Genomic DNA, 19,879 nt, shown 5'->3' on the forward strand with positions numbered 1-19,879 from the left:
CTGAACACATCAGCTTTGCTGTCCTGTGATGTGCTCAGGGACTTTGGTGTTTGAGCCTGCTATGGACATCTTGTAGACTAAGGGGTGAAAAATGTAGAATTCATACCATTTTCAAGCTCAGGGTCACAACCTGTGGCCCAACAAGGTAAGTTCTGCCACCCCTCCACAAGTCAATTAGAAGAGCCAAATTCATAGAGAAAAGCAAAAGTGGAGATTCATTCAACAATATCACATTGGGAAGAGGCTCAAGAGGCCCAATGGCCCTCCTTTAGCCTATCTTTCCGGTTCTGATGAGGTCGAGGTTTAAGTAGAGGCCAGTGTTAGGCATTTAAGCCGTCCCCTGTGAAGGTGTGGTCCCGTTTATCATTGGCCCCAGTTTAAATGTCTCTTTAAATATTTTCGTCCCTGCAAGGCTGGCTATGATGGGGCTCCTGGAGAAGGCTCATGTACAGCACCTGGGTCAGATGAACTTTTACCCCACTGCCATGCATGGGAGTTTCTTGGTGAACCCAGGTCAGGCAAAGTCACTGTGCAGCTATCAGTCCTTTCCATCTTTGCATTGTTTCAGAGCACAGCCAGTTGACACGGAGCCACCGGCAAAGTCCAGAAAGGCCAGGAGAGTGTGGCATCTTCTCTTCTCTTCTCCCGGTCTCTCCTTTTCTCATTCTGTTAATACAAATATAAGCACAGAAGAGCTGAGAAGAGTGGCTACACATCTTTTTAGGATTTTAACTGAAAAACTCTGGGGAACATTGGATTTCTTAATGTTTTCAGGGAGCCACACAATCCAATTTTTGGTAGAAAAGTGTTAACACAGGGGCAATGAAGTCCCTAACCACCAGCGTGTGGATCATCCAACTGTATGGGAGGAAGCCAATAAGGTGATGGCAATTTTTTGGGAAAGTAAAAATAATGCATAGGTTTGGGCTAGAAACAGAACTTTAGAACACATACACACACACTTATGTATATATATATGATATATGTGTGTATATATGTATACATATTTAATAACTCAGAATTTGCTAGTAGACAAATTTGGATTTATGTCAGTCCTTCTCTGTTAACATGGAGTATTGCTGGCTATTGTGATTTCAACTTGATACAAGCCATAGTCAGTCATGTAAGAGGAGGGAACTTCAACAGAGAAAATGCCTCCTTAACTTTGAGTATTTTCTTAATTGGTGATTGATCCAATTGGAGAGGTCCTAGCCCATTGTGGGTAGTGCCATCTTTGGGCTAGTGGTCCTGGGTTCTATAAGGAAGCAGGCTGAGTAAGCCATGAGGAGCAAGCCAGTAAGCAGAACTCCTGCCTGCAGCTTCATGCCCTGTTAGGGTTACTGTCCTGTTGCGGAAAATATTAAAAAAGTCATGCTGCAAAAAAAAAAAAAAAAAAAAAAAAGGTCCATGTTCCCACTCTAGTACCAATACTGGCGAGTCACAACACTATGTCCTGGCAGAGTCCTGCTTGGCAGGTTCTCACCGCTTAGTTACTCTATCCCAGCTAGCAAGTTCTTCTCTCTTCTGTGTAACGCCCCACACACCCCACAATCAGCCATCTCAACACCTAATTACCCGTTATAATTAAGACTTTTAAGTTTATAGTTAGCCAATCAGGTTTATATATATTTAGGATCACAATTACAAGATGCCAGTACAGTAATTTCAAAGCCAATTCATAATAATAAGAGCTTTATCCCAATATTCTAACCTTGTGAAAATCTTGGTTCCTTGTGGCTGTTTAAAACCACGTGGAATCAGGATCATCTTCCTGTTCCTCTGCCTCCATGTTGTCTACTTCTTCTTCCTCCTGTGACCTGTCTCTGTCCCCCAAACTCCTAGCTTCACCTCTCTTTTCCTGTCCAATCACAGGCCTGCCAGTGCCCTAATGTGATTGGACAGAGAAAATCCTACAACACTGTCCTGACTTCCTTCAATGATGAACAGTTATGGGGAAGTGTAAGCCAAATGAACTCTTTTCTCCCCAATCTGCTTCTGGTTATGATTATCATCACAGCAATGATAACCCTAAGACAAGTATATGTACTTTAATTTAGCTCTACCTTGTTCTGAGTAGTTTTTATTTTCAACTTGACATAAGCCATAGTCACCTGGGAAAAGGAAACCTTACGTGAAGAGTTATCCCCCCCACCTCCGCCAGGCGGTGGTGGCGCACGCCTTTAATCCCAGCACTTGGGAGGCAGAGGCAGGAGGATTTCTGAGTTCGAGGCCAGCCTGGTCTACAGAGTGAGTTCCAGGACAGCCAAGGCTACCCAGAGAAACCCTGTCTTGAAAAAAACAAAAAAAGAGTTATCCCTGAAAGCCCCAAACTAGACATCTCTTGAAAGCAAGCGAAACTTCCAGTGCCAGGAGTGGGTGACATCTAATTGAGGTGTTGGTCCAAAGGAGCCCCATAGAAACTCTCAAACAACTCAGGCTATTTCCAAGGCTATTGGTTACTCTCCACAACTTGATGGTAAGGCCCTATTGTTGAACACTTACTTATCTCACTGAACACACAGGAGTTGAGCTGGTGTCTAACTAGAAACCTTCCCCCTACTGACTAGTGTGTATTGTACTAGAGGGTACTCAGCATGCTACCGGAGGAGAAAGGTAAATACCAATTCAGACATCACCCTATGGCAATCTATATTGGTGACCTACCTGCATGGTACACTGGTGCAGTATTAGCACATACATTTTGTGAGTAACCAACCACTATCTGGTTAGACTTACGGTCAACTCCATGAGGTGGAACCCATGTCTGACTCTGTTCAGATTTGTCAAGAACCTGAGATTGAATAGGTAGACCATGGACCTAGGGAAAAACCAAATACTATGGCTCTGCTAAACATGATGACTCCTAGCAACATTCTGCTTTACCCGTAGAGCTGTGTCTCACTCAGTCATCATCAGAGAAGCTTCCTCCTGCAGGAGGCGGGAGCTAATATAGAGACCCACAAATGAACAATGTGCAGCGAGTGGAAGGCCTCAGACTACCCAGTCCTAAACAGGATGTCTTCATTTACTCCCTCCCTTGGGCTCAGGAGCTTCTGCCTGCAGAAGAGGAGTCAGGAAGATTGTAAGAGCCAGAGTGGATGGAGGACACCGAGGAAACAGTGTCTTCCAGACGCAACAGGGTGGACTCACATCTGAGCTAACAGAGACTGTGGCAGCCTGTGCATTGGTCAAAGCCAGACAGGATTCAGTGCTGAGATGGGGATACTCTAAGAAGCAATTTGCAATTGAAACCCACTTGCCAAGGAAAAGGTAGTTTACTCTAACGGTTTTTCACTGAGTCTATTAACCACAGTTCACAGCAGGCCCCATGGCAAGCAGTAGATAGCTAACACAAAATGAACTTGGAAAATATTTTTGAAGTTTTTTTTTTTTTTGTATTGATTTGTTTGGTCTTTTAGTGGGTGGGGGGCAGAGACAGGGTTTTTCTGTTAGTCTTGACTGGCCTGGAAATCACTCTGTAGACCAGGCTTTGAACTCAGGAGATCTGTCTGCCTCTGCCTCCCAAGTGCTGGGATTAAAGGCGTGTGCCACCAAGCCTGGCTCTCTTACTGTTTTTTTTGCTTGTATATATTTTGAAGTTTTATGGTGAGTGTGTGTGTGTGTGTGTGTGTGTGTGTGTGTGTGTGTGTGTTTGTGTTTGTGTATATTGTGTATTTTTCATGTTCTTTCTTAGTTTCTCTCTCTTTTTTCTTTTTTGTTAGTTTGCTCGTTTTGTCTTATACTTGTTTGTTTATCTTTTTTATTTGACTGTTTTCAGAAGAGAGAGAAAGAAGTCATGGAGTTGGAATAGTGAGTGGGGAGGAGGGGAAGATCTGGGATGAGACAGGAGGAGAAGCTGTGATTAGAATATATTGTATGAAAATAATTTTATTTTCAATTTAAAATAAAATAAAAAATTGAAGAAGGAGAAGAAGGAATAAAAGAAGAAGAAAAAGAAGAAGAATAAAAGGAATAAAAAGAGTTGTCTTCATCTGATGGGCCCACGGCATGTCTGTGGGGTATGGTCTTGATTGCTAATGGATGTGAGAGGGCCCAGGCCACTGTAGGCAGCAGCATCCCTGGGCAGGAGGTTCTGGGTTGTATAAGAAAGTTAGCTGAACATGACCCTGAGATCAAGCTGCCTTCTTCTATGGTTCCTGCTTAAGATACCTGCTTTGAGTGTTTTGGATTCTCTTGGTGATGAATTGCAACCTATAAGATAAAATAATAAAACCGACTAGAACAGCATAATTAATAATAATGTAATATATTGTTTTTTTTTGTTGTTGTTTTTTTTGAGACAGGGTTTCTCTGTGTAGCCTTAGCTGTTCTGGAACTCAGAAATCCGTCTGTCTCTGCCTCCCAAGTGCTGCGATTAAAGGCGTGTGCCACCACCGCCTGGCAATATAATATATTGTTATATGTTATTGATATATGTAATTTATTATTATTAATTAATTCTGAGACAATTTCACTGTATACTCGAGGCTAGTCTAAAATCATGATCCTTCTGACCTTCAACACCTCAGATTATAGGCACACACCACCATCTTGGCTAGCTCCCTGGTTTTATTTAGCTTGGAATTGAGATGGCTTACAAAGATGCACTGAGGCCAAAATTCATGATCTTAAAACAAAGACTACAAAGAAGAAAAGATGAAAAAGGATGAAAACTGCTGGCTGAGAGAACGTAAGCACCGAGCCTCCTCCTGGCCAGAGTGATGCAGCATAAAGAGAGTTAGGTATCATTCTCTCTGATCTGTCTTATGGCAGAATGTCCATTCCAGCAGTTCATTTATTTTGGTGAAACTTTCTTATAATACTCTTGGACACTGTGCTAAGCACTGAAGATACAGTGGTGACTAACAGTCCAGAAGTTCTGCCTTTCACAGAGTGGATAGTGGGAAGATGGGTGGACAAATGTTTACAACAGAGAGACACCAGGGTCCTTTCACAGATGCACTTGGCTGACAGAATGCTAAGGGAGAGTTTGCTGTACACAGAAACATCTCAGACAACTACACTTTTCAAATAACATCATGGGACTTCAGCATTACTTGTCAAGGGAGATTTCTGTTTCTCTTCTGGTCTCAGATGTTTTGGGAGTTGTAGGTTCCCAGTTGAAGAGCCAGACTGCACACAAGTAGCCCCTAAAAATTTTGGGTGAGGACTGGCATCAAGAAATCTTGGTCACAAGTCTAGGAATCTCTCAGTGGCATTAACCTCAAGCTGCCAAGGACCATGCACAAGGCAATGAGTGAATGTGCCCAGGCCATCAAGCCCATGAAACCCGAAATGCCAAAGAGTGCCAACGACAAGCTCTGTGGACTTGCTTTCACCATCTACGCCAAACCTGGGAAGTGAATATGTGACTATCTGGCTAAGGGTTGCAAGCTCTGTCACCCAACCACTGTCAAGGCTGCAGCTCCAGTTCAGGATCTCAAAGGTGCCCAGACCACCATGAGGGCCCCAGAGTAAAGGCCTCTATGCGCCAGAATGAAGACAGATGGACTGATACAACACTCTTCACCCCAACACTATTTGAAGATGGTTGGTGATCTATGTTACTTTTTCAACTAAACTTGAGGCAGGATTTCTTAAAAAAGAGAAAATTCTATTTATTTAAATAGAATTTATTTAATTAAATTAATTAATGCTATTAGAGGCAGCAAGTATGTTCCATGTGCCACATTCTCTACCCAACAACACTTGATCATTAATTTTAATTGCTTTGGTTTTTTTGAGGTAGGGTCTTGTAGCACAGGCTGGCTTCGAACACACCATGTAGCTGAGGATGACCTTGAACTTCTGCTCCTCCTGCTCCATTTAACTGCTACCAGGCCTGGTAGGCATTTGGCAATTTACTAATAGAAATGGGATCTACATTATCATGTTTTCCTAAGTATGCTATTTACACCTGAGTTTAGTTTAGTTTTTTTTTTTTCTGTCTTTTCAAATACCATTAACAGGAGAGCATGGCACTGTCACTGAAACCCTTGCACGTGTCAATTTCCTAGAGCAGTAAGCCACAGATGGGAGGAGATGGCTAATCAGAATGTGAGCCATCCCAAGGCTTCGGGGAGAAGCTAACAGATTTTTCATGAAATCTGAGATATAGACTGGGGTGACACAAAACTGAAAGACTTGGCTTCTAAAACATCATTACATATTACACGTAAACCACTTGTGCTGAAGTACAAAGGCAGTTGTGGATTGTTAGTGTGGAGAATGGTGATACAGGGGTGAGAGTATCGGAGTTCTAATGTGGGTGAATCAGAAATCACCACTTACCTTGGTCGCAGGAAGGGGAGAAACAAGGTTGGCACTGACCAGTAAGCTTCCTCTCTGCTGGCTAGCTTTCCCAGCCCTGGAAGCTCATCAACAGTGGGATTGGGCTGTAAACCCTGCGAACAGCACTGACGACCAGGGTGGCAAGACACACCTATGGGTGCAGTAGTGGCAGGCTGGTCACAGGAGTAACCAACTGCTTCGTGGTTGGACTTAAGGCCTCTACCAAAGGACAAAGCACTTGCCTGGTGATGTAAAGGAGCCAAGGGTTGGGCAGGTCACAGGCTTCAGGGGTGAATCTGTTTACCATTGCCCTGCTAAATGAGCAGTGTGGAAATAGTCTCTAAATTTATATCTCTACACTCATATATTAATGAAGACCGTATTGGAGAAGTTGCTTTGCACAGTGGGCCATGGTTAATGCAGAGAATCGCTATTGGTCCGAGTACAGAGAGGTCAGTGGAATGCTCAGCCACAAATGGGACATCTATACTGTACCCCTTCTCCAAGGCTGAGGGAGCATCACAGGAAGTAGAGTGTCGTAAGAGTCAATAAGAACAAAACAGCATCTTCTGGGCATGACAGGACCACTGCCACACTCAGCTAGGAGATGGGAAATTTAGGTTAAAATGCACGATGTCTTAAGCTTTAAGCCTTTCTAGGGCTTATCTATTTACACATCCATCTTTTGTATGCATCACATGTATAAGCATATATTATTCTACTACAGTAGAAAAGTTGAATTTTTGACGGTTATCTGAAATATCATATTTATATCTAATTAAAAGTACATCAAGAGTTAAAACAGGCCAGGTAGTGATGGCACACACCTTTAATCCCAGCACTTGGGAGGCAGAGGCAGATAGATTTCTGAGCTTGAGGCCAGCCTGGTCTACAGAGTGAGTTCCAGGACAGCCAGGGCTATACAGAGAAACCCTATCTCGACACTCCTCTCCCCCCAAAAAAAGAAAGAAAGAAAGAAAGAAAAAGAGTTAAAACACTGCAAGTCTGACTTAAAATAATTTTATGGCAGTATTGTTGTTGTTATTATTAACCTTAGTAAACTGCCTAAAAATATCTACTGCTATTACCATATGAACAATTTTCAATTTCATGTCTGCTTGCTTTTCAAGGTATAAAGAAGTTTATCGTTTTAATGCGCTGAAGTCAAGCCAGGTGTGGTGCTGTACACCTTTAATCCTAGCACTCAGGAGGCAGAGGCAGGTGGATTTCTGTGAGTTCCAAGCCAGGCTGGTTTACAAATAAGTTTCAGGACAGCCAGGGCTGTTACACAGAACAACCCTGTCTTGAACACGCCCTTCCTCCTCATCAAAATAAATAAAATGCTCTGAACGCAAAGGTGCCTAAGCGTGGAGCAAAACTACAACCCATTGGGCAGCCGTCCTGCTAAATCCAGTGTGAGGAGTCCCAGTGAGAGTAGAGGAGAAATTTGTCCTTTCAGACCAAACCAAGAGCAGGAGATGGACGCTTGAGGACAGGAAAGCACCTCAATTCTCTGCAGCTGGAGGTTCCCACATGTATTGTTGCTTCCTGTCTTGGGAGTCTGCCTTTTACAGCTCAGTGTCATAGAGTCTTTGTCACTATCACCTCATGGGCAAGCAGGATGGTAGAGCGTGGGGGGTGACTGCGTGTTTCCTGAGAAGGCACCTTTTAAGGGTTTATTTCTGGTGCTGTAGGCAGCAGTAGCAAGAGGTGCCTGGAAGACAAGCTATAGCTGTATATGACTTTGCCCACGAAGGAGCCTAAATTTTGCTAAACCACCCAGAAGAGGCCAATAAAGCTAAGTGTTCCCATCAACACTCTCAAAGGTATAAAGGGTAAGACCAGCTTCGGGAGCCTTCTGTCTGTTGATTCTAAGCTAACCTGGGGAGCAGTTAGAGAGGGTACGATAGGAACCACTTCACATTTTCTGTGAACTTGAATTTACCAGTGTGACAAGGAGGAAGTGATGTGGAAAGAAACTCAAGGTGTAGGGTTCTTGAAGCATGGAATGCTGGGGCAAGGCAGAGGAGAACAGAAAGAAGATTGGGAGGCATTTAGGAGTCTGCTTTACTCTGGGTGAAGTCATTTGCATACTGCATCACAGGTCAGTGTTTCTCAGTTGGGTGCCCGGCATGGGTGCTGCTAGGAGCCAGACCCCAGCTCCCCAGAGTGACACATCTTTCAACCTCGACTGTGTGGTCGGGCTGCTCCCAGATTCCATGGAAATAGCTCTTCTTTTCACACTTGAAAATTGTTTCCAAACAAGTGTTTCCTTTTAACATTCCCAAAGCAGAATGACTTTTTGAGTTTTGTGTTGCTTCCAACTCTGTCAGTGTTCGAGACCTCAAATCAGTCCCAACACCCCACTGCTGGCTTCCCCCAAAGAGTCTCTGATGATGTTGCAGTCCCGTTGGGTCCTGTCTATTTATGATCATTACCATGCCCCCACTGCTATCTCCCATTGCCTTGGTCCAGGAAGCACCTTTGATTACCAGGGGTCTCATTGGTTATCACTTTTGCTTCATCCCACAGCAGGTGTGTTTAGTTAAAGGTTAAAGTAAACAGAGCAATAGAGAAAGAAGGTAGGAACAGGGTGGCAACTGCCTATTGTTAGAGTTCGGAGGAAGCAAAGCCATGGGGCAAAAATCCTTGTATGGAGGCTGCTTAGCTCAGCTCAGCTCAGCTCAGCTCAGCTCAGCTCAGCCCAGCTTAGCTCAGCTCAGCTCAGCTCAGCTCAGCTCATCGTAGTAGAAGCCAGTTTTTCAGAACAGCCCCTGCCTAGCCTCTCCTGCTGCTGTTGGAGTAATGTGGGCATACAGACTTCAGTCTGTATGTTGTCACACTTGCTTGAACAGCAGGACTGGACCATCTCCTTACGTCTTCTCAAGCCAACACGCATGCCTGGTTCTCTAGGGCACGTCTTCTTGGAGACCGCTCCGCCCCAATCCAATGGCACTGTGCCCAGCCCACTTTCCCTCTTGTCAGAGTGTTACATCATCACATCTTACTTGTCTGCCTAGCGCTTACTTCCCTCTTGTGTATTCATTAGCTGACTTGTTTATTGTGTCTTCTCCAATCAGAACGTGGTTCAGTGAAGGAAGAGGCTCTGCCTTGTTCTTGGGAATCTCCAGGGTCCTGAGGATGCTTGGCCCGTGTGCAACCCTGAAGGAGGTATTTGTTTATACCAAGCGACTGCAAAATGCCAAGAGAACAACTTTCTATCATTTACTGGGAGTACCCGCACGTGTCCAGCTAAGTGATGGGCATGCAGCAGGTGCCCATGGTGTCTCCCCTTTCCCTGGCTCCTTATAAAATCTACCCTCACTTCCGGGCCCAGGGGTGATGGGATTGCCATGTTGTTAACTCATCTTTTAACTGATTTCTTACTTCTGTTTCTGACTCAGCTTTGGCCTGTGGAACATGCTGGAAGATGTGGTAAAAACAACAATAGACTCTTGGATGCTGGGACTCGTGGTTTGAATGGCGGGTTGCCCTGTTGGTTTCTGAACTGACTTGGTGTGAACTGTGGGCAACTCACTTAACTGACTGCTCTTCTCATAGGACAGTACAAGTGATTTACAAAGTGCCCTGAAGCCTTTAGAGGAATGCAGCTATAACCAGGGACTGGCACTACTCTGCTTTTCACTTTGCCAAAAACCCTGGATCCCATGCTCTGTTATGGCAGCACTTTATGCATCTTTGTGCACAAAGTGTGTTTGCTCATCAGCTTTATTTTTCTACACTATTTCCAACTGAGGTCAAGATTTATTTGTAGTCTCTCACTAAGCACTATTATGTTAAAGAGTGCTAGGACGACTCCTTTGAAATTGCTAAGAATTGTCTACACGTTGATCCTGAATTACCAACCATTTGTTTTCATTATTGCACGCACTACAGAATTCCATTGTAAGCAACTGGCTAGTTCATACATTGAGAAGGTTTAGCTAAAATGTCAGAGTCCCACAAACGACCGGTTTCCTGAACGCGCTTTCTTCGGACCTCCCTTGGCTTCTCTGCTGCTTGCAATCCAAGTGTTCCTCCTTCATTCTCTGAACCTGAACTTTCTTTTAAGATGTTGCCATTGAAAAATCTGAACCCGTGGCGACTTGTTAACCTCCGACTTGTCTGTTGTATCCACGGTGGGTGTCTCCGTGTGTTTAGAGTGTCCCTTCTGGCCTTGCCAGGCTTGACTTTAGATGCATGCTCTTTCTTTCTCTAGAATGCTGTCTCTGACCTGTATGCTTGGCAAGTACTTGCTTATCTCATAAGATGTAGCTCAGACTTCACATCCTTTCCGCAGTGGTCTGACCATCCTCCCAGTGTTGGGCACTCCAGCCTCTCCTTCCAGTCCTCACGCTGTTCTGCTGTAGCAACTGAGACTCTGCTGCATAGGACACTGCCTCTCTTTTGCATACCTGTAGCACTAGTGGAGAATTCATGGTAGATAAGGATTTTGTCTTTTTAATTTTCACATTCTTAGGCAAAGCCTAGAAATCTTGATAAGTGTTTATTGACTAGATGACCGAATAAAAATATAGTGATTTAATTTCCGGACATACACATGTTCCGAAAAAGTCTGATGGGTGTGTGAGAAATGCTCTTTGAAATGGTCTTCTGGGTAGCAGTGGGATCAAGATGGATCCAGAGGGTTCTGCATATCCTACGGCAGATGTCTACAACTGAGGATTGCACGGATCCAGTTTGCTTTAGCTTACATTTCCTCATCCAATTAAGAGATGCTAGTTAGACCACCCACCAGGCAGCTGACTGAAATGTAGTGATCACTGGCCTCTTCCCAGTCATAATAGCAGTGAGATTCACTGTGAAGTAAAGCCTGTGGTTCATGGGTGGGTAAAGTTGACAAAACCTGAAGGTTAATTTAGAAAATGTGGGTTTCATGACCCCTTAACTAATTATAGTCTTAGTTAAAATGTTTTAACATGAGAACCAAATACATTTAGTAAAGACATGAAGTCATTGACAAATTTGTTCCAAGCAACAGATTTTTTTCCTTTTGTGTATTAGATCACATGTGTACATATGTGTACATATGTGTACATATTTGCATATAGTGATAGCTTTGATACTGGTTTCTGTTTTCTTACAGGTTTACTACATAGGATGATTTAAAATGGGTGTGTAGTGACTTAGGGTGGTGGTGTAGCTCAGTTGGTAAAGCTTTCCTAGCATCCACAAAGCCCTGGTTGACCCCCAGCATCACTTAAACTGGGTGTAGGGGCACACTCCTGGATTTGAAGCCCTAGGGAGGTAGAGGCAGGAGGGTTGGACGCTACTCATCAAGTGGTATGTGGGCAGCCATGGTGCTGGAGAAGGAGCAGAGAGTTCTACATTCAGGTTTGCAGGCAGCAGCAAGAGAAAAATACTGGGCTAGGCCTGGGCTTTTGTCACCTGCCCCTAGTGACAGGCTTCCTCCAACAAGGGCACGCCTCCTAATCCTTCTCAAGTAGTGCCACTCCTTGATGACTAAGCATTCAAATATATGGGTCAATGGGGGGGGCCAATCTTATTCAAACCACCACAATAAAACTTCTTGAGGCCAGATAAGTTTGGGAAATCCTTAAAGTAAAAAAATTCCTTTGACTTTCCAAAGCTGTAATATTATATTGCACTTTAAGAAAAAAAGATGAATATAAAGCATTTTCTGCAAATTAATCCTGACATGAACTTCTTTACTATCTCTCTTCCCCTCTGCCCCCTCCTTTTCACTTTTCGATCTTCTTTTCTTTCTGCAAAGAGGTATCTGTTCCATTTATAAGTGTTGAGAGCACACTTTAGGACTCAGTGTTGGGTAGACTTATGTATTATGGTCATACCTAATTTGCTAAGCCACCCCTGTTCTTTCACACAACAGAGTTCAGTCACACACAGGTACCCAATATCCTTAGCCTGGGCTGTGCACCTCTGAGGCATCTGGCTCCTCTGTGGCCTCATCTCTCTGTCTCTTTGCTCACTCAGCTCTGGTATCCTGGGTCCATTCATTTGTTTAAGCTTACTAAACTTCAGCCAGAAAACAGTCTATTTAGTCTGCTCATGTGTTTCACTGAATTATTATCTAATTTATTACCTATTTCCAAGAGTCACTTAGAAACACGAAGGAAGGGCTGTTGCCTTCATTGTCACCAGCACAATGTTGAAGAGGCATTACCCCGTCGTCTAGAAACAGCCAACTGTATAGTTCAGGATTTCGAGATCAATGGGAACAAAGCTGAGAAAAGGGAACAGAATAGATCAGTATCTGTACTTTGCCAGAAATAAAAATAGGATCTCTAGGCTAGCATGGCAAATGCTTTTACTCCCAGAGCCACTTCATTGGCCCTTATTTTGTTTTTGAGACAGAGTCTCTCAAAGAACCGGAACTAGCAGTTTTGGCAAAGCTATTTGGTCAATGAGCCCTAAGGATCTTTCGGTCTTTTTTTCTCAGCTCTGCCTTTACAAGTCTGTGTTGCCATGTTTGGCACTTCCCTACCCCCCAAGCCTTGGACTCTGGGTATCAAACTCAGGTCCTCACATTTGTAAAACAATTGCTCTACACTAACCTATCTTCCCAGGACCTATATTTGAAATTTTTGACAGGTCTTGAGATAGTCTGGAAAATATAGAGCTAAAAGTATAAGCTCAATTTAGAGCCAATTCAGTCTGAATAAAAACTGACCTGAGAACATTTAAATGCTAACAGTCTTAATGAGGAGTTTGCTAGCCACAAGCACCACAGTTAGGTAAGCTGAAGTGTACAGCCAGCTACAAAGTGGCCTTTTAGACTCCTAGGCTGACAAATAGAGACAGCACTCTAGACTCCCACACTGGTCCGAAGCAATGGAAACGCTGAGTCTAGTGTTGTGAGTCCAAAAGCTCTGAGGCCATGTCCAGAGGGCCTAGTGCCAGCTCAGTGAATATCTACAGAATTTACTACTGTACTGTGTGTGCAGAGCACCTGATGCCCAATAGATGCCCTGACCCCAGTCTACTTCCCCAAGAAGGGCAGTTAGAGCACTATATGAACTTCCAAACATGCTGACTAAGGAAGCCCTGGGGAAGCTGGGCCATCTGGATTCTGAAACAGATTCTTTACCACTGAGAACTTAGTTCTCTGCTCTTACTGTATTTACTGTAGTTCCCTACAGACACACAGGGCTTATGGTTATTAAGATCTTATTAGAATTGCAGAAATGCCAAATAATGAGCTCTCTCATCTCCTTCCTTTCTTTCCATCTTATAAGGGTCCTGGCAAAAAGCTAGATTGCAGAATTTAAAAATTAAGGATTCATGATTCCTCATAGGGACTCAGTGTCTAGGGAAGTAGATAAACATGGGAACATACCAGCTCTAGGAACAGGCGAGCTGTAGCCATGGAGTTACATGGAGGGCACAGATAACACAATTTCATTAGGGAATACTGACTTTGACATTGGAGCAATGTGGAGTGTTCTGAGAAAAGCTAATTATGGATTTGCCATGTGACCAACCACATCACTCCTGGTTAATTCCCCAGGGCATCAAAGTCAACACATGATAGAGATACTTGCAGACCAGTGTTTATTGCAGCAGTGTCTACAACAGTGAATGCAGGTTTCCGACAACAGAGAGATGGATAAAGAAAATGTAGTATGTGTACACATGGAATTTTCTTCATAAAGAAGAACAAACATGCCATTTGCAGGAAAATGGATATAATTGTAGTGAACCAAGTCAGTTTCATACTTTCTTTTACTTGCTGGTCCTAGATTATGTGTAAGTCCACAGAATACATGTGTATGTAAACTAAGAGCAGAAGTAGAAGAACAAAGGGATCTAATGGGGGGGAGGAAGGATGAGAAGGAAAAGATGGGAATACAGAGGGCATATGCTTAAGACAGGGGGAATATGCTTAAGACACAGTAGGCTTGCATGGAAACATCCTCATGTAACCCGGTATTATGTACAATGAATGTACATCAACTGGAAAGCCACTGGCTTTGAGGCTGTGTTCTGGGTATTATGTGAATCTCCTAGGGTGCTGCTGAGCAGACAGACAAGTCTCTTGGGAGACAGATCTTAAACAACTAGCTACAGGAGTGTGCGTGTTAACCACAGGCTGCTGTGGGAGTGGGAGCTGCAAGAAAAGAAAGAAAGGCTTCCAGAAGAAGTTTTTAATGTTCGAGCCAAGGCTGAAGGCAGCCTAGGAGATGGTCAAGTCTCCAGAGAGCAAAGAGTTTCCCAGGCAAACGTCAACTGTGAATTCAGCAATGGGCCAGTGTCATCAGTTGCCACCAGTGTTTCCTTAGTGTCAATGTGCTTTTGCAAATGCTTATGTGGGAATAACTTCAAGGTGCCTTAAAGTGGCATATACCTCTCTGGAAAGAGAAACATCCCAGAGATCATACACAGCTAGTTCTCTCATGGAGTCCTGCTTGCTTTGTAGCCTGATGGGTGTGCAGGATAGAGAGTCTTGTCTGTTGTAGAGTGAAAGGCTTTAGGGAAAGTGTTTTTGTTTTTGTTTTTGTTTTTGTTTTTGTTTTCTTGTCTTTAACACACAGACTAATGTCTTAGGATAGCAATTTGTTTCTCAAAGATCTCAGTGGAATTCAAGAACAACTAACACATTAGCTGGAAGAAAGAAAAGGAGAGAAGATGAGAAAGTCTTTCTTGGGGGAGGGAAGAGTGGACAGAAATCACAGGATGGAGAAACCCTTCCAGATAACAAACATTTGTTCAATGGGAACGGGGCTATGGAGGATACTGGTGAGGTCTTCTAGACTAGAACTACATAGGGCTGGCTTGGGGGCCAAGCAAGAGGGAAATACTGAATGTGTAAGTGATTTTCATGAATGTTGAGAATATAGGGATGGTCCTTCAAGGATGTCTAGTCTTCTGACATGACAACATGGTATTGGCATCTACAAATGTGTTTGGAGGCATGCATGGCTATCCTGGGATAAATGTGGCATGTGAGTGTAGGTTGGACATGTCCTGACAGAATTAAGAGTAAAATTTCTGCATTGTAAAGCCAGGCATAGTGGCATATTCCAGTGTTCTCACTTCTGTGTGGTGGTTATGTTTCTGCAGACATTGTGAGGTGTGGTGTTTGTGTGTCCTCGCCTCCTACTTTTAGAGTTATTTGAGATTTATTCTCTGGGATTCTTAGCACTAAGCACACTAACCTGGATGTGTTACTTTTCTGGGTGAATTCTGATGGACTGGGAGAGACGAGAGCAATTTAGAAAGAGGTCAGCCCAAAGGTAAATGTGCAGTGAGCCTATGAGGCAAGACGTGTTAAATGAGAAGCACTCTGATAGCATCAAGAGGGGACCTGGCTCAGTTTGGATCCTAGTGGAGGTTCCCTAAGGGAGTAGTACTGAGGTGAGATCTGAAAGATGATCTGGTATTAACCAGATTCAGAGGGGAAACTGCAGGAAGCAATCCAGGCAAGGGAGCTGGGTGATGATGGAAGTGATTTTCCAGATAGACAGACTGTAAAACTAGTAGGACTTTATTATTTCATTCAACAAGTCAATATTTCACATGGTGTTCTGGCTCTGGAGGCACAGTTATGAACGAGAGGCCAACAACATTCAATGCGCTTAGCACCAGGGAGGAGTGATAAGCATGTGTTCTGTTTTGAGATGGATGGAGCTTCATCATTGTGCTTTGGAGATGGGAGATGCTCAGGAAGGGCTGGATTTGTGCAGGTAAGGCAGGCTATTGTAAGTGCATTTGAGATGAACAAGTGAATCTGTTGGGGTACATTGTGTGAAGGTATGCCTCTGTATATTCAGTTGTTAATTTTGTAAATGCTGGCAAGATCTTGCTATTGCTATTTCTATGACCCATCATGAGTCTCATATTTTGTAAATATTGGTTCTTCTTTACAATTCCAGAGGCATTCTAGAATTGTATCTGATTGGCTGTAATAAAAAGCTGATGGCCAATAGCGGGTTGGGAAGTAGAGGGCAGAACTTGAGAGAGGAAAGTGGGAAGCAGGTACTGGGAGAAGAAATGAGAGAAGGGAAATGTGACAGAGAAAGAGAGAGAGAGAGACAGAGAAGAGACAGAGAGAGAGAGAGACAGAGACAGACACACACAGAGAGACAGAGAGACAAAGAGAGAGGAGAGGAGAGGAGAGGGAAGGAGAGGGGAGGGGAGGGGAGGGGAGGAGAGGAGGCAGGCAAGCTCTGGGAGAAGAAATGAGGCAAGGAAAATGTGCCAAGCAGACACAGAGGCGAATGATGGACCAGAATGGAGCAGAGACATAGAGCTAGTGATATGATAGGGTACAGTGCCAGGATTAGTTGGGTTAAGCTAAATAGCTGGCTGGGAGCTAAAAGGGCTAGGCTTTAAAAATATTAAAAAGCCGTTGCATCATTATGTATAACTGACAGGTTCAAAAGTCCCACTCTATGAATCCCAAGGAGTCAGTGCTGTTTGAGAGCTTGCGTTTCAGAGTTGTCTGAGGCTGACACCTACATTTGGGAGTGGATAATATATAAATGATAACTATTGTGACAGGAGTGGGTGCAGTGCCCCATGACCCCATGGGCAATGCTCAACACAACTTGAAGGGGAGCCATTTATATAGGTTGAGTTATGAATTGTGTTTCCTAGACCAGAGGCACGGCCACAGAGGGAGAGAAGAGGGCCAACTGAAGGAAGATGCAGTGAGAAGAAAAGTGATATGTGAGGAAGCTTCAACATTTAGTGGCCAGGCTAAGAGGGAATAGATATTAATGGAGGGGGAAACAAAGGCTATATGGAGGGGAAGCTAAGGGAGTGATGTAACTGAGGTGGTTGATGGAGAGGAGGTCAAGGGGGCAGTGGCCAATAGCATCCAGGGCAGCTGAGAAACCAGGCACATCAAGGTTCCTGGTGCAGTGGCTCATCTTGTTAGCTTGGTAGGATTTGGAGTCACCTAGGAGACACACCCCTGGTATTTCGAGAAAGATTTAAGTGAGGAGGTGAAAACCTATCTGGAACACGAGCAACGCCGTCACATGAGCTGTGGCGGTGGACGGAATAAAAAGGAGAAAGCAGGCCAAGGACCAGCATTGTCTTTGTCTGGTTTCTCATTACAAGAGCAGCATGAGCAGCAGCCTCCTGTCTCCACTGCCACACTGTAGAGGCCTCCATGAGAATGTCCCTCACAGGCTCAGGTGTTTGAACATGTACTCCCCAGCTGGTGGTGCTACGTAGAGAGAGTTAGGAGGTGCAGCCTTGGTGCGGGAAGTATGCCACTGGGGCGAACTGTGCTTCCAGTTGGCTTTTTCTGCTTGGTGTTCTACATTTGAAAAGTCTGAGCTCTTAGCTTCCTGCCCCTGCCACTGCGCCTGCCAACTGCTGTTGTACTTTTCCACCACAATGACTCTTATCTCTCTGGAACCATAAGCCCAAAGGATCTCTCCCTTCTATAAGTTTCCTTGTCATCGTGTTTTATCACGGCAACAGAAAATTCCTTATACACATGCCTTCTTTGCTATGGTGGACCATACTCTTAAATCATGAACCTGAATAAACCTTTCCTTCCTTAAACCGCTTTTGTTAGTGATTTTTTTGCCACAGCAATAAGACAGACTGTGTATATATGTGGCCATGGATTGGCAGCCTCTTCTGCCTTTGCCCTTTGAATTGGCTTCATGGTTTTCTCAGTAGCCCATTGGTTATCGGCCATTTGATGACCTCAGCAAAGAGCTAGTCCCCAACCCCAACCCCAGGAGTCTCAAGGGTGATGAAGTACCAAGGTCAGAGTGGAATGGACTGAAGAAGGAGTGGGAGGTAAGAGACACTGATGTGAAGAATGTCTTCCAGTCATGCAGGCCCAGTTCCTGGCTGGGCTGAGGTCAGCTCGAAGGGAAGTGGTAACTTTGCAAGAACCCCAGTTGGAAGTTTAGAAGTAGTGAGGTTTTTTTGAGTCTAGATTTGTCTTATTGCTTTTTCTCTGCCATTTACGCCACCCCCCCCCCGGAATATGACATTGATTAGAATGTGAGTGTTTGAGGTGTTGACAAGGGAAGGTTGGGGAAGGGGCTGGAGTTTCCAGAACACACATTGAGTTAATTCTACTGCCGCATCTGAACAGTGTGGATAAATTAGGAAAACATGGTACAGACCACACACAAAGGTTGAACGCTCCCCCACTGATGTGAGGATTATGTTCCTTAATCCCTTTTGTTAAGTATTCTCTACCATCCTCTCTCAGTGTTTGTGCTATTCTTTAAGGAACACCAACCTTGTGATCCCTCCCAGGGCATGATGTTTCTCAGCCCCGTGGATGGAAACGCACAATGGGAAGGGCCTAGGGAGCTCATTGGCTTTAGATTTGCTTGTCTGGATTGGCAACAACTTTTGCCTTGTCTTTCATGGTTTCTGTAGAGTACCTATGCCCTTCAGGTGCCTAAAAATCTTGCTCTCTGAGGCTCTGTATAACATGAAGCTTTCCTTTAGAATGTTCTTTAGAATTGTTTAGAAAGAATGTTTAGAAAGAACCCCAAGAACTGGCATTTATGTTAGTTCAAAGAAAGCATGTATGAGCAGGCCACCCACTCACCTCAGTTCTTGCAACAGAACACTCATTTACAACATATGGTACGGTCAATGTCAACATCCAGGGCAGATCTCTCCTATATCTCCTTAAAACTTATAAGACCACTTTCCTCATAGATAAATTCTAATTTGTGTATCAAAAATAATTTCAGAATAGTACAAATGTGGTAGGGTGTACGGCTGCTGCTTCCATATCTCACCACCTTCTCATACTGTCCTAACATATGATGACCACAACTGGACCTCTGTCCTCTAAAGGCTAGGTTAATGCTATTCTAGCTATTTCTAGATATCCTGTATTCAAGCGACATCATCCCTTATTGAATTACATTGAAATTATTTTTTTAAAGAAAATAAACAGTCTCATATAAAATAAAAACATTTTGCCATTCACATAGGTTTGAGGCATCCATGTGTCAACATTTAGTACTCTACATTTTAATTTGTACATTTATACTTTATTATTTATATATTTTATTTACATTTATATTTTATTTATATTATAACCTACTGGGAGGAAAATGCCTCTTCAAACAGAAAGCCTTGAACCAATTATTTCCTCATCCCCAGTGCCCTTTTATGCCAAAGCTAACATTTTAACTGTATATAGTAGAGTTTAACGCCAAATACTAACTTCTCATTCACACAAAGCTTATACGCCCAGGAATAGCAGTGTGATATTGTAATCTGATATCTGTTGACTCTTATTTCCCCTTTGAAATCCTCCTTTGCTTGAATGTTCAATCCATGTTTTCTTTTCTATAACATATCCTTTACAGTTTCCACTGATCACCTCTCTACGTGTAGATGTGTTTAATGAGTAGATAGATGTATGGGTGTCTACTCTTTGATCACTTGGATGTGCTTAATGATAAATTCCTGAACATATAAACTTTGTGTCAATGAGAAGTTAATATTTGGTGTTGAGCTCTGCTATGTATCCTTAAGAGTATGTTAGCTTTGGCATGAAAGGGCACTAAAGATGAGTCATTAATTGGTCCAAGGCCTTTTATTTGAAGATGCTGTTCCCAGACATTTTCCTCCCAGTGAGTTATAG

Source organism: Mastomys coucha, unplaced genomic scaffold (genome assembly GCF_008632895.1).
Source record: "Mastomys coucha isolate ucsf_1 unplaced genomic scaffold, UCSF_Mcou_1 pScaffold9, whole genome shotgun sequence".
Lineage (NCBI taxonomy): Eukaryota > Metazoa > Chordata > Mammalia > Rodentia > Muridae > Mastomys > Mastomys coucha.